This window comes from Schistocerca americana, chromosome 1, assembly GCF_021461395.2.
Source record: "Schistocerca americana isolate TAMUIC-IGC-003095 chromosome 1, iqSchAmer2.1, whole genome shotgun sequence".
In the NCBI taxonomy this organism is placed as follows: domain Eukaryota; kingdom Metazoa; phylum Arthropoda; class Insecta; order Orthoptera; family Acrididae; genus Schistocerca; species Schistocerca americana.
This window is the reverse complement of record NC_060119.1, coordinates 473,429,266-473,449,974: the sequence shown is the minus strand read 5'-3', so window position 1 is coordinate 473,449,974 and position 20,709 is coordinate 473,429,266. Positions and strand designations below refer to the sequence as shown.

At 40.2% G+C, this 20,709-nt stretch overlaps 1 protein-coding gene across 1 annotated transcript in view; it reads right to left on the bottom strand.

The window, feature by feature from the left end:
* The window catches only part of LOC124603708 (rotatin), a 417,493-nt gene that overhangs the window by 36,822 nt on the left and 359,962 nt on the right, over positions 1 to 20,709 (bottom strand). The gene's annotated exons all lie outside the window — the stretch shown is intronic.

Genomic DNA, 20,709 nt, shown 5'->3' with positions numbered 1-20,709 from the left:
ACGAACAGTGGTTATAGTGTTTTAGCTCATCAGCGTGGAGAGAGAGAGAGAATGCGAAAAGAGAGAGAGAGAGACAGAGACAGAGAGAGAGGGAGAGAGAGAGAGAGAGAGAGAGAGAGAGAGAGAGAGACAGGTTACCTGGAGAATCTTGACCACACAGGTTGTCAAGCAGATGTTGTAGATCACATTTTGTCAAGCAATACGATCTGCTGCAATCACGTGGGGGAGCCTTGGCGAGCCCACAAAATGTTGGCATGAGTGGAAAATTAGTTCATGGTGACGATCACTTATAACATTGCAAGAGATACCTACAAGATCACTTTTACGTTGGGCGATCACCCATAGCAATGACTGTTTGTTTGTAGTTGAGTCAGGTTATCACTGTTTAAGAGTTTAAATTAACATAAACTATTTTCGTTATTCTTATATGGATAATACATGTACTGACCATGAGCACCTCTCCTTTGTATTTATTCATTAACAGAGACTAGTTCAAGGAAATTAGGTAGAGTACTGCAGAGAGACATTTACAGTTATCAGTTTATTCTGGACTGACTGATGTTTTCAATTTCTAACCAAGCTGACAATTCATTTTAGTGTACAATAGTTTTATGATAGAACTAGTCATCTTCTTTAGGTGGGATAAGCAGAGGTACAATGTATGCTTGATGCTCTGAAGTCAGCAAAATATATTGTTGGTGTTGTGCAGTCATTTATATTTGAGTTCTAAGCAGTGCCGGTTTTACACAGCCACTTACCATTTGGTGCTCCCCTCCCTCCCCCCATGCACATTCATCTGTCAATTGTAGCTATTAAAGTGCGCGTCATATATCTTGGCGGCCGAGTTTAGGTTCGTTCTGCGCATCTGACGTCACAAAACACAGTCAGCCAATGAACAGAGAACGACGTTGCCAGATCTCGACAGCAGTGCAGAGCACGGACGAGTGTCTTCAGTTTTAGAAACGTTCAGTCAGATTAGATTAGATTACATTAGATTAATACTAGTTCCATGGATCATGAATACGATATTTCGTAATGATGTGGAATGAGTCGAATTTTCTAATACATGACATAATTAGGTTAATTTAACAACATACTTAAGTTAATATAACAACTTTATTTTTTTGTGTTTTTTGTTTTTCTTTATTTTTTATTTTTTTTTATTTTTTAAATTTTTTTTTCTTTTTTTTCTTAATTTATATCTAAAAATTCCTCTATGGAGTAGAAGGAGTTGTCATTCAGAAATTCTTTTAATTTCTTCTTAAATACTTGTTGCTTATCTGTCAGACTTTTGATACTATTTGGTAAGTGACCAAAGACTTTAGTGCCAGTATAATTCACCCCTTTCTGTGCCAAAGTTAGATTTAATCTTGAATAGTGAAGATCATCCTTTCTCCTAGTATTGTAGTTATGCACACTGCTAACACTTTTGAATTGGGTTTGGTTGTTAATAACAAATTTCATAAGAGAGTATATATACTGAGAAGCTACTGTGAATATCCCTAGATCCTTAAATAAATGTCTGCAGGATGATCTTGGGTGGACTCCAGCTATTGTTCTGATTACACGCTTTTGTGCAATAAATACTTTATTCCTCAGTGATGAATTCCCCCAAAATATGATGCCATATGAAAGCAATGAGTGAAAATAGGCATAGTAAGCTAATTTACTAAGATGTTTATCACCAAAATTTGCAATGACCCTTATTGCATAAGTAGCTGAACTCAAACGTTTCAGCAGATCATCAATGTGTTTCTTCCACTTTAATCTCTCATCAATGGACACACCTAAAAATTTGGAATATTCTACCTTAGCTATATGCTTCTGATTAAGGTCTATATTTATTAATGGCGTCATACCATTCCCTGTACGGAACTGTATGTACTGTGTCTTATCAAAATTCAGTGAGAGTCCGTTTACAAGGAACCACTTAGTAATTTTCTGAAAGACAGTATTGACAATTTCATCAGTTAATTCTTGTTTGTCAGGTGTGATTACTATACTTGTATCATCAGCAAAGAGAACTAACTTTGCCTCTTCATGAATATAGAATGGCAAGTCATTAATATATAATAAGAACAACAAAGGACCCAAGACTGACCCTTGTGGAACCCCATTCTTGATAGTTCCCCAGTTTGAGGAATGTGCTGATCTTTGCATGTTACGAGAACTACTTATTTCAACTTTCTGCACTCTTCCAGTTAGGTACGAATTAAACCATTTGTGCACTGTCCCACTCATGCCACAATACTTGAGCTTGTCTAGCAGAGTTTCATGATTTACACAATCAAAAGCCTTTGAGAGATCACAAAAAATCCCAATGGGTGGTGTTCGGTTATTCAGATCATTCAAAATTTGACTGGTGAAAGCATATATGGCATTTTCTGTTGAAAAACCTTTCTGGAAACCAAACTGACATTTTGTTAGTACTTCATTTTTACAGATATGTGAAGCTACTCTTGAATACATTACTTTCTCAAAAATTTTGGATAAAGCTGTTAGAAGGGAGATTGGACGGTAATTGTTGACATCAGATCTATCCCCCTTTTTATGCAAAGGTATAACAATAGCATATTTCAGTCTATCAGGGAAAATGCCCTGTTCCAGAGAGCTATTACACAGGTGGCTGAGAATCTTACTTATCTGTTGAGAACAAGCTTTTAGTATCTTGCTGGAAATGCCATCAATTCCATGTGAGTTTTTGCTTTTAAGCAAGTTTATTATTTTCCTAATTTCAGAGGGAGAAGTGGGTGAGATTTCAATTGTATCAAATTGCATAGGTATGGCCTCTTCCATTAACAGCCTAGCATCTTCTAATGAACACCTGGATCCTACTATATCCACAACATTTAGAAAATGATTATTAAAAATATTTTCAACTTCTGACTTTTTGTTCGTAAAGTTTTCATTCAATTTGATGGTAATACTGTCTTCCTCTGCTCTTGGTTGACCTGTTTCTCTTTTAATAATATTCCAAATTGTTTTAATGTTATTATCAGAGTTGCTGATTTCAGACATGATACACATACTCCTGGATTTTTTAATAACTTTTCTTAATATAACACAGTAGCTTTTATAATTTTTGATAGTTTCAGGGTCACTACTCTTTCTTGCTGTCAGATACATTTCCCTTTTCCGGTTACAAGATATTTTTATACTCTTAGTAAGCCATGGTTTGTTACAAGGTTTGTTACGAGTATATTTAACTATTTTCTTGGGGAAGCAGTTTTCAAATGCATTTACAAAAATGTTATGAAATAAATTATATTTTAAATTGGCATCAGGTTCATGGTACACCTCATCCCAGTCTAACTGCTGTAGGCTTCCCCTAAAATTTGCAATTGTTAAATCGTTGACTGAACGTACTACTTTGGAGGACTGTTTAGTATTGCTGAATGGAGCTATGTCATATATTGTAACTAGCTGTGCACCATGATCAGAAAGACCATTCTCAACAGGCTGAGCATTTATCTGGTTAAACTTATCTTGGTCTATAAAGAAGTTACCTATCAGTGAGCTGCTATCCTTTACCACCAGAGTAGGAAAATCAATAACGGGTGTCAAATTGAAAGAACCGATTAATACTTCAAGGTCATTTTTCCTATTACCCTCTTTCAGAGAATCTACATTGAAGTCCCCACAAATAATAATTTGCTTCCCCCTGTCTGACAGATAGCACAACAAGGAGTCCAAATTTTTCAGAAATAGATGAAAATTTCCTGATGGGGACCTATATACAGTTACAATTATAAATGTGCCTTTATTTAATTTAAGCTCACAGGCACATGCTTCTATATGTTTCTCTACACAAAACTTTTTTGTTTCTATACTTTTTGCACAATGATAACTTTTGACATATATGGCAACTCCTCCTTTCTCCATATTTTCTCTCATTACATGTGCAGAGAGCTTATATCCACTTACATTTACCTTATCCATATCAGTAACAATGTGATGCTCAGACAGGCATAGTATATCTATTTCATTCTCAGCTTCTAAATCTTCTAAACAAACCAGAAGCTCATCTACTTTATTCTTTAAACTCCCAATATTTTGATGAAATATACTTACATTATTTTTAATTATACTTTTATGAGAACCTTTCCTTATTCTAACATTTGCAGTACTCTCCTGTCTGAGTTTCTCATTGTGCTTAGGCCTAGTTCCTATACCAGTGGTCACATGTTGTTCAGAGAGGCAGATTATGTCAACTGGGTTGGGTGACTTTAATTCATCAATGCAATTACCTAGGACTGAGATGCAACTTGGTGGAGATAAAATTTCTGGTGATTGGTGAAAATTTATAACTGATAGCTGTGATTGGTGATCAAATGTGCTAGAATTGTGCTGTTTAATTTCTTTCCTGAACTGAAGATTTGTTTCAATCCTGACCTCTCGTAGAACTTGACATCTTTCTGTCTTACCTATCCTAAAAAAGGTGCTGCTCCAACACCTGTAACCACTGGTATTTTACCATTCATGGCAGTGCCTCCCCCCCTTAAATTTCCTGCTATTACCCCAGCCAGTTTCCCCTTCCCTTTCCTGTTGAGATGTCATAAATAAAGTAATAGAACAAAAGCAATGTCTTGATAGCAGACTTTCTTTTACAGAAAGTTTGGAAAAAGCATTCTTTATACCAATTGCTTCATATTCTATTAATTAATTAAACCAAACAAGCAATAAGACTCCTAATTCAGGCGATAGCAAAGAAAAGAGTCCGTATGGAGTTACACTGTTTGATGAGCTGAAGTAGCGGAACGGTTAAGGTGTTAGGCTGCGAAGTGAAAGGTTATGAGTTCATACCTTGTGCGGTGCTTAATATTTTCTTTATTTAAAAACAATATTGGAGTGCCTTACTTCACGAATTTTATTCGTTTGAATGAAATTTCTAGTGCTTTGCCTCTTCATTATCTTTTTCGCTGCTGCAGACACTTGCTCCCCGCATTCCGCGCTGTGCGCGATTTTGTCATCACTGCACTTCTCGCCTCTGCAGACACATGGTGTTCCCACTGCTTTGACACACTTATCATTCGATTTCACAAAAACTATTTGGCCAAAAAATTTGATTTTTACACGTCTTCTTGCCTGATACCTTCCCCCCATAAATGACGTAATTTTGTTTTGATGTGCAGCATTAAATGTAGTAAAACATTGCACGAAATTTTGAAGAGTTTGCAGAGGTAAAAGTCCATAGCGTATACTTTCCGTATGGTCGATTTTAGTTGCCACAATGTTGAGAATGAAATGTGGACAAGATACCTAAATTTCACATAATATTTACTGTATAACAATATCTCATTTAATTTAAGTACCACATAGGTGTCGTATGTAATATTGAGAAATATTCCGTCTTTCGCGACTGTAATAAAAGTTTTATATACACACGGCGCGTTTGGCTTTATTTTAAAATACTTCCATCGGTGAAAGGTATGACACATACACAATGGTATTCATGTCTATTTCTTGTTTTTGTTCCACAGTCGCAGTTTTACCAATGGTATTGAAATATATCCCTCTTCTGCAACTGTAATAAGCGACTTATTTAGACCAGACGCGTTTCTCTCTTTTGAAGCATCATAAGAGGACTGTATTTTGTGTCCTCCATTGCCAAGTCACCTTTCGTAGTTTTGTGCTGTGGTAGCACAATATTCAACGTTTGTGTTGGCTCATCAGTGTTTTAGCAAATAAATGCTGTTTGTGTGTGCCACACACAAAATTATATTTGACATAGCTCTGAGCACTTCACTGACAGATGGTATATTCAAGTCCTAATGTTTTTGTAAGTCCACAGTTTTGTTTAATGTATTTTGTCTACTTCCTTTTGATTGATTGAAGTGCTTTAAAATAAAGCCAAACGTGCCCAGTGTAAGTAAAACTTTTGTTACAGTCGCGAAAGACGGAATATTTCTCAATATTACATACGACACTTATGTGGTACTTAAATTAAATGAAATATATAGGTATCTTGTCCACATTTCATTCTCAACATTGTGGCAACTAAAATCGACCATACGGAAAGTATACTCTGTGGACTTTTACCTCTGCAAACTCTTCAAAATTTCGTGCAAAGGTTTACTATATTTAATGCTGCATAATAACTGCGTTGAACATCGAAACAAAATTAAGTCATTTATGGGGGGAAGGTATCAGTCAAGAAGATAGGTAAAAATCTAATTTTTGAGCCAAATAGTTTTTGTGGAATCGAATGATAAAGAGTGTCAAAGCAGTTGGAACACAATGTGTCTGCACAGGCGAGCAGTGCAGTGACAAAATCGAGCACAGCGCGGAATGCAGAGAGCACGTCTTTGTAGCAGCGAAAGGGTTAATGCGGCCGTGGTGGCTTTACTTCATGAACTGCGCGCTCCCCCCTACACGTAAGCTGGCGAACTATGCTATACTATGGCGCTGCTTCTATTGGCGCGTGCGTCGTGTGCAACTGGCAACGCAGCAATCTCCAGCGTCTGGGCGGGCACGCGCGAGCCGCCAAGATAAAAGAATTGAACTATAATTGTGAAATATACTGCACATAAATCTTACACTTGGGCTAACCTGGTTCCCCTCTTTATCTCGATGCCCAAGTGGTCTTTTCTAATTGTGATACATCCTGCATACAAACTGACATTACAGTCGTGGCACCACTGGTGCTCCTCTCAGCTTAGCAACCCAAGCAGTGAATTATGTCACTTGGACCTTAAACCAGACCTGGGTCTGTCAACAGACAATATATCTGTCGATGCAGTTTGTTTTCCTGTGTTTATGCCTTTACTATGAAAAGCGTACACCTTCTGTTTCAGCACTTATGAATTGAATGACCAATGAGACATTAAAAAATGATTACCATTTCCCAAGTTTTACTTAAATTTAATGACTATCTCTGTTAATGAGATAGTCTGATGTCCTTGTTACTGTAAAATTACATAGAACACATGATGGATGAAGAATCTTGCGTTGCTGATAGATACATTTAACAGTATTTTAAAAAACCTTATTGCTACCTCTGGGAACTGTTCCTTCCTTCCTCAGGGCAGAAAGAAAGGAGTGTTAGGCCACTCATACCCCAGGAAGGGAGAAACCAACTTGTTGTGAGGGCAAGGAAGGAATCAACAGTTCCAAAATATGAGAATATATTTTTTAAACAATGGAAGCTCCGGTAACAAACTCAACAATGTAAGAAAAGACAGATCGCTACTTACCGTAAAGATAATGTGCTATGCTGCAGAAAGGCACAATTAAAAGCCACTTACACATAAGCTTTCAGCCACAGCCTTTGGCAGTAAAAGAGAAACACACACCCTTCATTTACACGAGCAAGCACCTCATGTATACATGATCGCCAACTACGGCAGCTTGGGCCAGAATGCAACTATCACGTGGGATGGTAGCAGCAATCTAGTAAGGAAGGGGAAAAGGGAAGGGGAAGGGATAGCAGTGTATGGGCGGGGGAAGAGGAGCGCTGTCTGGCAGAGTGTCCAGATACTAGAATGCCAACAGACACAGTGTCAGGAGGTTGTGGGGAAGAGAGGTGGGGAAAATGAAGCAAAAAAGGAGAGGAGCGGGGAAACATGGTTGGGTGTGATGGCAGAGGATGGCAAACAAAGAGTGTAGGAGACGTGAATGGGGAGGAGGTGACAGGGCAGAGGGGGTGAAAACTGTTGGGTGGAGGGGGTGGGGACAGTATGTTACCGTAGGTTGAGGATGGAATAACAGGGTGTATACAACCCGGGACAAACGGGAGATCCGGGAAAAACCTGGGAATTTTTTCATCCGGGAGAAAACTGGGAAAAACCCGGGGATTTTTTAGAATTCCGGGAATTTTTCGTTGTTTTAGTTTTCAGTTAAATTTTTGTAATTTTGGCTGGTAAGAACCGATACTCTAAAAAATGGTTCAAATGGCTCTGAGCACTATGGGACTTAACATCTGAGGTCATCAGTCCCCTAGAACTTAGAACTACTTAAACCTAACTAACCTAAGGACATCACACACATCCATGCCCGAGGCAGGATTCGAACCTGCGACCGTAGCAGCTGCGCAGTTCCGGACTAAAGCGCCTATAACTGCTCAGCCACCATGGCTGGTGATACTCTAAACAAAGAATATTACTGTATCCCGCTACTGCAGGAGAATACTGCAGCATTAAAACATGAACGAGGGGGGAAAAAAACGAAAATAAAACTTAAACTGCAAAGGAAATGCGCCATATAAAATAACACAGTGCTCGTACCAGCATCTGCCGACAGCAAAATGTGTAAAAGGCCTTCGGAAGACTATGCAGTGCTTCGTAGCAACAAACTGCCTCCGATGAGCGTGACGTCAGAACTGTACATTTGACTCATTTAATCAGTTATGAGCGGGCTCATGCACACGCGCAGTTAAGTCGTGTATGAGTAGTACATTCTCCCGCTTCTGGCTACAGAAATGTGGCTCTTCGCTGTGTAAGCAGCAGTAGCAGCAACCACCCACATGGTACCCGAAAAATTTTACTGGTGTGCCCAGGCTGCCAGATTCATGCGTGCGCAACAGACCCGGATCTATTAGGGGCTGGAGGCATACCGGGGTATCTGAACCAGGAGGAAATTTCGCAGGTAGGGGTCATATTCATATTCTCAAGGAAAAAACCTTGTTTCACTAAGCAACTATCAACCAGCGCACGTCGGTCTATCAGTTACCCATATGATTTTTAAATGCACCCCTGCTGGTTTTTGGACACATTTTAAGTTGATTTCTGAATGAATTATAAGTTGATTTTTGAATGCGTACATAGTGTACGTGATGTCTCTGCCAGGGGAATCCTTGTCACATCTAGAAAGAAACTTTCCTGCAGACAATACGGGACGGGGCTATATGCGAGCTGAGCGGAATAAAGCCGAACCGGTGAATGCCAACTCCTGCTTGTTTATGTGGTTGATTCGGTTTGCGAACGCTCAGCGTTGTTATAATTACTAGCGAAATCCATAGATTCAGACTACCGGAATGGAAATAAACGACTACCAGGAATAACAGGTGAGAAATATTACGTATTATCTTCTCGGTGTATCCAAGAAAGTGAAATTTTCACAGAAAATATTTGACCAGATCGCTACACTAGACAGGGCCAGTTGTAGTCCCAGGATAGCAACTGCTTAAGTTCCATTCTGAGTAGCGCGGAAAAAGCATTGTACGAACATGTAATAATGCCTAACCAGAGAATAATCGCTGGATAACTGAACTGGTGATTGTGACAGGGTTAATAAAGTTAACCGGAAAATGAGTTTTGACAGTGGTAGAAATAGTTACAGAATTAGTGATGACAAGACTTTGTTAGAACGAGGAAGAAGAAGAAACAGGGGATCACAGAAATTATGGAAGAATATGACGATTCCAAATTTATACAAAAATTTGTTACTACTGCTTTTCGGTCTCGTGCGTGAGAAACTGGAGCTTATGAATGAAATGTGAAACTATTTCCTAAAGTAAAGCCTTTTGCTTGTAGTAGGCCAAATAGGTATTTCATTTTAGTGCTAAGTGAATTATATTCTGTCGTATTATTAAAATGATCATCATTGCCAAAACAGTCTCGCGTATTTGGTGTGTGTTGCAGTTGATGCAATATTAGAAAGGCCTATTCTGTTTTATCCAGCACACAGTGACAAAATAGACGTAATCAGATCGAGAAGCCACACCAGTCTTAGGTACTATTTGTATTAACAGCTTTTTAGGTATTAGACAACGACATTTCTATTTTTCATGTAGCAAAACGTTTGACGAACTTTATAAGGTGATAGTTCTTTCGCTGAAAGGAAAGCATGCCATGTAAAGCTGTAGCAAGATTAGAGAGAAAAATCGCTAGGACCTAAGGACGTGTACTGTCTTGCCTGTTTCTTGTCTTTACTGGTTTTAGGTATCCTATCTTCAATTTTGTCACACAGAAGAGCAAGTCATAAGTTAATAGGCAATAAAGAGTCGAGATTTTCTGAAGAGTTCTTGTTCACCTGGTTACAAATAATCCTACCCAGTACTAATTGCAAGGTTATTTCATTTTTTTTTTTTTAATTTTTTTAATAAAAGGAGGGTGGGGTGTTTAATTTCCACTGTCCTGAAATATTTTGATGACATCCATTACAAAATATACACTCTTCAGTTCCACAGAGCGACATAGAGTGACGTGCGGTATAAGAATGTTGTTTGAAGAGGTGTGGCACTGCACTGCACACTTTAATTATGAAAGGCCAAAATATGTTACTAGTTTTAGATTTTATTTCCACCTTTCTGACAATTAAGCATTAATTGCCTTGTGGAACAATAAAGTTATTTTTGTCGGTTTGCTAAAGAAATTTGGCTTTTATTAAGCTTTCCTGCTGAGGCAGCCAATGTATTTGAAACGAAGTGTTTAATTCCACACTATTGGTTAGTTTCAACTGATCACTGCATTTCAAGTGCATGTTTTCATCTTCTAGCACATATGGCATTATGCCATAATAAAGAACCAAACATGAGATAATACAGTACTGGTACTCCAAGAAAATTAACGTCACAAAAACCGCACTGAAAAGCTTCCTGTCAGGCCGAGGCCTACGTCATTCGGAATCTGGACACATGAATGTGCACTGTAAGGGAGCTGTGCAAGCGCGGTGATGCTTCTTATCTGGGGCTCTCTGGCAACTGCTGAAATGAATCTATTTCTAACAGGTTAAGGGAAAATATTGCAAATTGTTGTTCAAAGTAAATTTACCTTTTACGCAAGATGAACTATGTACAATGAATTTCTTAAATCACAGAATGTTTGCTCTCTTTTAAAAATCAACTCATTGATGACGAGCCATTTAGAAGAATTTTGAGCCCAGAAGATCAGAGATTTAAGTCGGTATTAAAAATTTTACTCGTGTATTTGTGTGATGTATCTTAAAGTGTAACATGCGCTAAACAGATCAACATTATATGTGAATGCTTAGCTTCTCTTGTAGCTTATTAATCTTCGAGATAAATATTATATGCGAAAGCTTTGATTTTCTTACAGCAACACTATGAATATTAATTTAAACCATTAACTTTTCCTGTTGGTGGAATTCGAATTTATACTTTAGTAACACGAAAATATGCAGCATACATGTTGCTGCACATCTAAGATCTTTCCAAAACATGTTTTTTCCCCCTGAGTTTCGTTTTCTAAAGCGCCGGGTAATTCTACGCTGCTGTATAAAACCATGTCCATTCAAAGGATAAATTTAGAGAAAGTACACTGTCACTTAAAAGGGAAAAAGTGTATTTTCACCCGGGAGAAAATGTATTTATAACCGGGAGATACGGGAAAAATCTGGGAATTTTTTTTCCTTGTCCACGTATACATCCTGAATAGTTACTGGAGTGGAGAAAGTGTTGTAAGGATAACTCCCAACAGCACAGTTCAGAAAAGCGGGTGGTGGAGGGGAGCATCCAGACAGCTGGGGTAGTGAAGCAGCCATTGAAATCAAGTAAGTCGTGTTCTGCTGCATGTTGTGCCACAAGATGGTCTACTTTGTGCTTGACCATAGACTGGTGGTGTCTATTCATCCTGGTAGACAGTGGGGCTGATAGTCAACCAATATAAAAAGCCGTGAATGACTGCTGCAGAACTGATAAATGACATGGCTGCTTTCATAGGTGGCCTGTGGCCCCTGACGGGGTAGGATAAATCTGTGACAGGACTGAAATTGGGAGTGCTGGGTGGGTGGATTTGGCAGGTCTGTATCTGGGTCTTCCACAGGGATATGATTCTTGTGGCAAGGAGTTGAGATTAGGAGTGGCATAGGGTTGGATTAGGAAGCTGTTGAGGTTGGGTGGGCGACACAACATCACTTTACAAAATGATTTTAGGTAGTATGACCCTCTTTACAAGGCATGATGATAGGTAATCAAAGCCCTGCTGAAGGATGTGGTTCAGTTGTTCCAGTCCAGGAAGGTATTGGGTGATGAAGGGGGCACTCCTTTGTCGTTGGTTCTTGGAGGTGGTGGAGGATTTCAGGTTGGGGGGGGGGGGGGGGGGAATGGCACTGGAGATCTGCTTGCGGAGTAGGTCTGGGGACAGTGCCTGCCAGTGTAGGCAGATGAGACCCTCAGCATACTTGGGAAAAGGATTCTTGTCTTTGTAGATGCACCATCCCTGGGTAGCCAGGCTGTATGGGAGAGATGCTTTGGTGTGAAAGGTATGAGGGGTGTCAAAATGCAGGTACAGTTTATAGTTGATGGGTTTAATGTGGACAGGAGTGTGGTTGGAGCCATCATAGAGGAGGATGTCAACATCTAGGAAGGTGGCACATTGGGTTGAGGAGCACCAGGTGAAGTGGATGGAAGAGAAGGTGTTGAGGTTATGAAGCAACGAGAATAGTGTGTCTTGGCCTTGAGTCCAGTTGTGCAGATATCATCAATGAGCCTGAACCAGTCTAGAGGTTTGGTGTTTTGGGAGGCCAGGAAGGTCCCCTCCAGATGGCCCATGAACAGGGTGGCATAGGAGGGTGCCATGTAGAAACCAATGCCTGTGCCATGGATTTGTTTGTATATCTTCCCTTAAAAGGAGACGTAATTTGGGGTTAGAATAAAGTTGTTAAGGTGTATGAGGAATGAAGTAGTGGGTTTGGGGTCTAAAGGACATTGAGAAAGGTAATGTTCAATAGCGGTAAGAGAATGGGCATAAATCATGTTCGCGTATAGGGAAGTTGTGTCAACAGTGATGAGTGGAGATCCATAGCAATCAGCTACAACGGAGCGTCCGGGATAGTTGCATTTGTGGATTTTGGGAGCATGTAGAACGTGGGTGGGTAGGGTTTCAGAGGGGTGAGGAAGGAAATGAATTCAGGGGAGAGGTTCTGTGAAGGGCCTAAGGCTCTAAGCAGGGACTGGAGGTTATGTCGGGCTTCTGGGATGGGATCACTCTGGCTGAGTTTATAGGTGGGGGACCAGATAAGGTGGAGGCCTTCCATCAGGAAGTCACTGTGATTCATGACAGTACTGGTGGAACTTTTGTCTGCAGTTAGGAGGATAAGGCCAGTGATGTTTTGAGGTTGTGTATGGCTATTGTTTCTTCAGCTGAAAGGTTGGCAGTTTGAGAAAGGGACCTGGGGAAGGAAGGACGACAAAGCTAATCTGGAGGTAAGGAATTCCTGGAAGGTGACTAGCAGGATGTTAGGTGGGGAGGGGGGTGGGGAGGGGGGGGGAGGGGAGGGATCATGGTTGGGAAGTGGTATGAACTGTGAGAGGCAGGGTTCAGTGCTGGAAACAGGTTGGCTTTGCTTGGAGGGATTGGCATCAAAGAAGTTTTTCCATTGCAGAGTTTGGGGCAAGGAGAGAAGGTCTTTGACAAGTCCAAATTGGTTAAATTTGGGTGTGGGACTATAAAGGTGAGGCCTTTGGGTAGGACTGAAACAACTGTGGAGCTGAGGATTTTGGTGGAAAGGTTAACAACAATGTTATGGGAATATTTTGATGGAAAGGTTAACAACAGTGTTATGGGAATGTTTTGGCTCTGGAGTTGGTGGAGTGTCAGTAGGGAGTTGTGTCGCACAAGCAGGTGTAGAGAATAAAACAGCAAAGTACTTCAGGATGAGGATGAAGTGGGATCAATAAGAATAAAAATAATTACAAACAACTATTGGAGGGAAGAGTCTGAGCCATCAGATACTGCATCAACAATCTGCATGATCACAAAGCCTTGAAGGTAGCTCCAAAAAAAAAAAAAAAACCAACCTGTTCATGAGCTATCCAGAGGAGACCTTCCTAGCCTCCAAAAACGCCAAACTCCTAGCCTGATTACGGTTCACTGATAATGTCTTCATGATCTGGACTCAGGGCCAAGACACCCTATCCTAATTCCTTCACAACTTTAACACTTCTGTCCCATCCTCTTGCCCAGGTCGTCCTCGACCCAACATGCCACCTTCCTAAATGTTGCCCTCCTTCTCTCTGATGGCTCCAGTGGCACCTCTGTCCACATGAAATCCACCATCCACCTACAGTACCTGCATTTTGACAGCTGTCATACCTTTTACACCACAAAATCCCTCCCATAGAGCCTTCAGAGACAAGAACTCCCTTGGGCAGTATGCTGAGGGTCTCACGTATTCACAGACAGGCACTACCCCACAGACCTAGTCCATAAACAGATCTCCAATGCCATTTCCCCTCACACCCCGATCGTCCACCACCACCAAGAACCAGCCACAATGTAGTGCTCCCTTCGTCACACAATACCGGCCCAGACTGGAACAAATGAATGACCTCCACCACCAGGGCTTTGATTCCCTATCATCATGCCCTGAAATGCGGGACACCCACTCGAGATTGTTCCCACCCCTCCTAAAGTGGTGTTCAGTCACCCACCAAACCTCCACAACATCCTAGTTGGTCCCCACGCTATTCTCAATCCCAACCACTTGCCCCAAGGATCATATCCCTGTGGAAGACTCAGGTGCAAGACTGTCCAGTCCTCTCACCCCGCACTTCCTAGTCCAGTCCTGTCACAGGCTTATCCTACCCCATCAGGGGCCAGGCCACATGTGAAAGCAGCCATGTCATTTACCAGCTATCCTACAATCACTGCACTGCTCTTTATATTGGTATGACTACCAACCATCTGTCTACCAGGATGAACAGCCATCGCCAAATTGTAGCCAAGATTAAAGTAGACCATCCTGTGGCACAACATGTGGCTGAACATAACACACTTGATTTCAATGGCTGCTTCACTACCTGAGACATCTGGATCTCCCCCCCATGACTGCTTTGCTGAACTGTGCAGATGGGTGTCATCCTTCTTGATTTCAATGGCTGCTTCACTACCTGAGACATCTGGATCTCCCCCCATGACTGCTTTGCTGAACTGTGCAGATGGGAGTCATCCTTACAGCAAATTCTTTGTTCTAGTAATTATGTAGGCTTTAACCTATGGTAATATACTGTTCCCAACCCTCCAGCCAACAGTTTCCATCCATCCCCCTCTGTCCTATTACCTCCTCCCCTTTTCCATCTTCTACACTCTTATTTTGCCACCCTCTGCCAATGCATCTGCCCATCTTTCCCCACTCCCCTCCTTTTTCTCTCAGTTTTCCCCACAACCTACTGTGCTTTTTGGCATTCGAGTCCCTGTACACTCTGCCAGACAGCACTGTTCTTCTCCCACTCATATACTCCTATCCCTTCACCTTCCCTGCCCCGTCCACATTGCCACTACCATCTCACCCGATAGTTGTGTTCTGGCCTGAGCTGTCAGAATTTGCAGTCATGTGTACATGAGGTATTTGCTTGTGTGAATGAATGATGTGTGTTTCTCTTTTTCTGTTGAAGTCTGCGACCGAAAACTTTTGTGTAGGTGTCTTTTAATTGTACCTGTCTGCAACTTAGTGTGTTATCTTTATGGTAAATAGCAAATCCTCGTCCCATGAACCATGGACCTTGCTGTTGGTGGGGAGGCTTGCGTGCCTCGGCGATACAGATAGCCGTACCATAGGTGCAACCACAATGGAGGGGTATCTGTTGAGAGGCCAGACAAACGTGTGGTTCCTGAAGAGGGGCAGCAGCCTTTTCACTAAGTGCAGGGGAAACTGGATAATTGACTGATCTGGCCTTGTAACATTAACCAAAATGGCCTTGCTGTGCTGGTACTGTCAATGACTGAAAGCAAGGGGAAACTACAGCCATAATTTTTCCCAAGGGCATGCAGCTTTACTGAATGGTTAAATGATGATGGTGTTCTCTTGGCTAAAATATTCCGGAGGTAAAATAGTCCCCCATTCGGATCTCCGGGAGGGGACTACTCAGGAGGATGTTGCTATCAGGAGAAAGAAAACTGGCATTCTATGGAATGGAGCATGGAATGTCATATCCCTTAATCACACAGGTAGGTTAGAAAATTTAAAAAGGGAAATGGATAGGTTAAAGCTACACATAGTGGGAATTAGTGAAGTTCGGTGGAAGGAGGAACAAGACTTCTTGTCAGGTGAATACTGCGTTATAAATACAAAATCAGATAGGGGTAATGAGGGAGTAGGTTTAATAATGAATAACAAAATAAGAGCGAGGGTGAGCTACTACAAACAGCATAGTGAACGCATTATTGTAGCGAAGATAGACACGAAGCCCACACCCACCACAGCAGTACAAATTTCCATGCCAACTAGCTCTGCAGATGACGAAGATATTGATGAAACGTATATGAGATAAAAGAAATTATTCAGATACTGAAGGGAGACGAAAATTTAATAGTCATGGTTGACTGGAATTCAATAGTAGGAAAAGGAAGAGAAGGAAGAGTAGCTGGTGAATATGAAATGGGGGTAAGGAATGAAAGAGGAAGCCGCCTGGTAGAATTTTGCACAGAGCATAACTTAATCATAGCTAACACTTCGTTCAAGAATCATGAAAGAAGGCTGTATACGTGGAAGAGGCCTGGAGACACTGGACGGTTTCAGATAGATTACATAGTGGTACAACAGCGATTTAGGAACCAGGTTTTAAACTGTAAGACATTTCCAGGGGCAGATGTGGAGTCTGACCACAATCTATTGATTATAAACTGTAGATTAAAACTGAAGAAACTGCAAAAAGGTGGAGATTTAAGGAGATGGGATCTGGATAAACTGAAAGAACCAGAGGTTGCAGAGTGTTTCAGAGAGAGCATTAGGAAACGATTGACAAGAACGGGGGAAAGAAATACAGTAGAAGAAGAATGAGTAGCTTTGAGAGAGGAAATAGTGAAGGCAGCAGAGGATCAAATAGGTAAAAAGATGAGGGTTAGTAGAAATCCTTGGGTAACAGAAGAAATAATCAATTTAATTGATGAAAGGAGGAAATCTAAAAATGCAGTAAATGAAGCAGGCAAAAAGGAATACAAAGATCTCAAAAATGATATCGATATGTAGAGGCATATATCATTAGGAGTAAGAAAGATTCTGCCTACAGGAAAATTAAAGAGGCCTTTGGCAAAAAGAGAACCACTTGTATGAATATCACAAGCTCAGATGGAAAACCATTTCTAAGCAAAGAAGGAAAAGTGGAAAGTTTGAAGGAGTATATAGAGGGAGGACAATATTATGGAAATGGAACAGGACACAGATGAAGATAAAATGGGAGATATGATACTGCATGAAGAGTTTGACAGAGCACAGAAAGACCTAAGTCGAAACAAGGCCCCGGGAGTAGACAACATTCCATTCGAACAACTGACAGCCTTGGGAGAGCCAGGCCTAACAAAACTCTACCATCTAGTGAGCAAGATGTATGAGACAGGTGAAATACCTTCAGACTTCAAGAAGAATATAATAATTCCAATACCAAAGAAAGCAGGTGTTGGCAGATGTGAAAATTACTGAACTATCAGTTTAATAAGTCACAGCGGCAAAATACTAACACGAATTCTTCACAGACGAATAGAAAAACTGGTAGAAGCCGACCTTGGGGAAGATCAGTTTGGATTCTGTAGATATGCTGGAACACGTGAGGCAATACTGACCCTACGACTTATCTTGGAAGATAGATTAAGGAAAGGCAAATCTACTCTTCTAGCATTTGTAGACTTTAAGAGGAAGCTTTTGACCAATGTTGACTGGAATACTCTCTTTTAAATTCTGAAGGTGGCAGGGGTCAAACACAGGGAGTGCGAGGCTACTTACAATTTGTACAGAAACCAGATGGCAGTCATAACAGTTGAGGGGCATGAAAGGGAAGCAGTGGTTAGGAAGGGAGTGAGACAGGGTTGTCGCCTATCCCCAATTTTATTCAATCTGTATATTGAGCAAGCAGTAAAGGAAACAAAAGAAAAATTCGGAGTAGGAATTAAAATCCATGGAGAAGAAATAAAAATTTTTGAGGTTTGCCGATGACATTGTAATTCTGTCAGAGACAGCAAAGGACCTGGAAGAGCGGTTGAAAGGAATGGAGTGTGTCTTGAAAGGAGGATATAAGATGAACATCAACAAAAGCAAAACAAGGAATGTAGTCAAATTAAATCGGGTGACGCTGAGGGAATTAGATTAGGAAATTAGACACTTAAAGTAGTAGATGAGTTTTGCTATTTGGGGAGCAAAATAACTGATGTTGGCTGAAGTAGAGAGGATATAAAATGGAGACTGGCAATGGCAAGTAAAGCGGTTCTGAAGAAGAGAAATTTGTTAACATTGAATATAGATTTAAGTGACAGGAAGTCGTTTGTGAAAGTATTTGTATGGAATGTGGCCATGTATGGAAGTGAAAGGTGGACGATAAATAGTTTTGACAAGAAGAGAATAGAAGCTTTCGAAATGTGGTGCTACAGAAGAATGCTGAAGATTAGATGGATAGATCACATAACTAATGAGAAGGTACTGAATAGAATTGGGGAGAAGAGAAATTTGTGGCACAACTTGAGTAAAAGAAGGGATCGGTTGGTAGGACATGTTCTGAGGCATCAAGGAATCACCACTTTAGTATTAGAGGGCAGCGTGGAGGGTAAAAATCGTAGAGGGAGACCAAGAGATGAATACACTAAGCAGATTCAGAAGGATGTAGGTTGCAGTAGGTACTGGGAGATGAAGAAGTTTGCACAGGATAGAGTAGCATGGAGAGCTGCATCAAACCAGTCTCTGGACTGAAGACCACAACAACAACAACAACAACAACAAGTAGCAATTTATCTTTTCCTACATAGTGAATATGTATTTATTTTTTATACTTTTAAGTCTGTCTAATGGCAGTACTGGAATTTTGTCTTCTAGGCCATCCATTCTGCCACCTGGTAATTTTACAGTTTCCTAAAGCGGATTCGCCTTTTAATATATTTATTTTGGTAGGTTACTTACTCAGATTCTTGGAACCTATACTCCAATTCAGGTCTTGCCATACAAGATTTTGTCATTGTTTCTTCTACTTCTTCTTCTTTTGTTTTGGTCATTAGCAGCCTACATCAACGCAGATGAATTTAATTTATTCCAGTCTTTATCCCTGTCCAATTTCCTTTCATTCTCATGCTACAGAACATTCTTCATTCCTCTGCATATTATGTCTTTTATCATTAAAATAATTATTAATGGCAAATCAATACAAGAAAACCTTTGACAACCAGATTTTTTCTTTGAAAGTCAGTTTTTTGTATTCCTGTTTCTTTAGATCCCTTTTTACCTCTTGGATTTAGTATACTTTGGTTCTGCTATTCACAAGAAACTGCAATATGTGTCAACCTCCCCATATCCATTCCAAGGATGCTTTTGAAGAACATAGTCCTCTTATCCCTGATGGCATCCAAATTCCTCTCCATCTAGATCGTCTGGACTGACCATCTCTTATTCTTCGAGACCAAATATCCTCCTGAGAATCCTTCATTCCATAAGTTATAGCCTCTTAAGCAATCCCGTTCTTACGAGGCTCTGACTTTCTGCTGTGTATAAAGTTTTAGGACATATTATTGTCTAGTTGTGTCTCAATTTAGTATTGTTCAAAAGATTCCTCTTATTGCCCATGTGCATAGCAAGTTTGTATGCTAATTCACCTTGTTATTTATGCTTACATAACTTCACTTTCTGCCAGACCCGTTTCTACCAGTAAGGTACTTAAATAACTCTACCTTCTGAATTTTCTAGCCTTCTGTCATCCATCTAGGAGCTGTTTTCATGTTTGCATATATTGTGTCTTTTGCTATTAGATTCCAAACAAAAACACATCAGCAACAGACCATTTACTTGGCAATCAAGCACACTGAGAAAAATCTCTGAAACCATGTTGTCAATGTGGAATGTCAAGTCCTACTATTACAGGAAACCTCGAAACGCTGCTTTAAATGAAGTTCTATAATATTCAGTGTTATGTCTTCCATTATGGATTCTCTACACTCCTCCGGCATTGTTTTCTTAATGTATCTCCTCTAGCCTCTCTTCCAGTGGGCATTTCTGAGACTGTTCTTTCTCATCCCTATGCACGTCACCTTTTTTATGTGTGTATTTTCACACAGCTCTCTTTCTCCTCTCTTGAACTTCTGCAAATATCCTCATATGGCTAATGTACAACTGATAGCAGAGGGTATATTGTATTTACCCTCATTCTCCCTCCAACTCCACGTCATTTGGAATTGTGCCTATCTACCTATCTAGGCAACCTAATCCCTGAGTTATATAGTGGAAAGAGCAGAATTGTTGCAAGCCTACCTATAACACTAGTTCTCTAAATTTTTGTGATATGGTTTTGAATATCACTGGCTTTACTTGAATAATTCTCATTTAAGTTCAGTGAGTATCACTGTTACCCTATTCTATTAACTATATGACATTATTATGCTTATAGCAACATATCTCTGAATTCCACTTATGTCTGCTGACAGCTCTATTTGATATGGACCCCAAACAATGGAGCAATACTGTGGAGTAACTTATATTTACACCTAGTAATCCAGTCTCCTTCACTGAAATATTTCACTTCTCCAGAAGCCTCTACAAGTTTCCATTCACCTTCTTTACAACTGATTTAAATGGACTGTTCAATTTCATATCCCTTTAATAGTATTATTCACAGGTATTATTACAATCACAAAGTGTTGGGAAGCTTAACATTCACGCAATAATTAGTTGTATCTGGATTTTACGGGTAATATATTGCATTTGCTCACACTTAAAGAGCTTCCTTTGAGGATAGAAAATGGAAATGTTGTCCATTATTTTCTGCACTTACATACAATCAACCAGTGAAGGTCCTGCTGACCTTATTCATTAAGTTATTACAAAATTACAAAGTAACAGTAG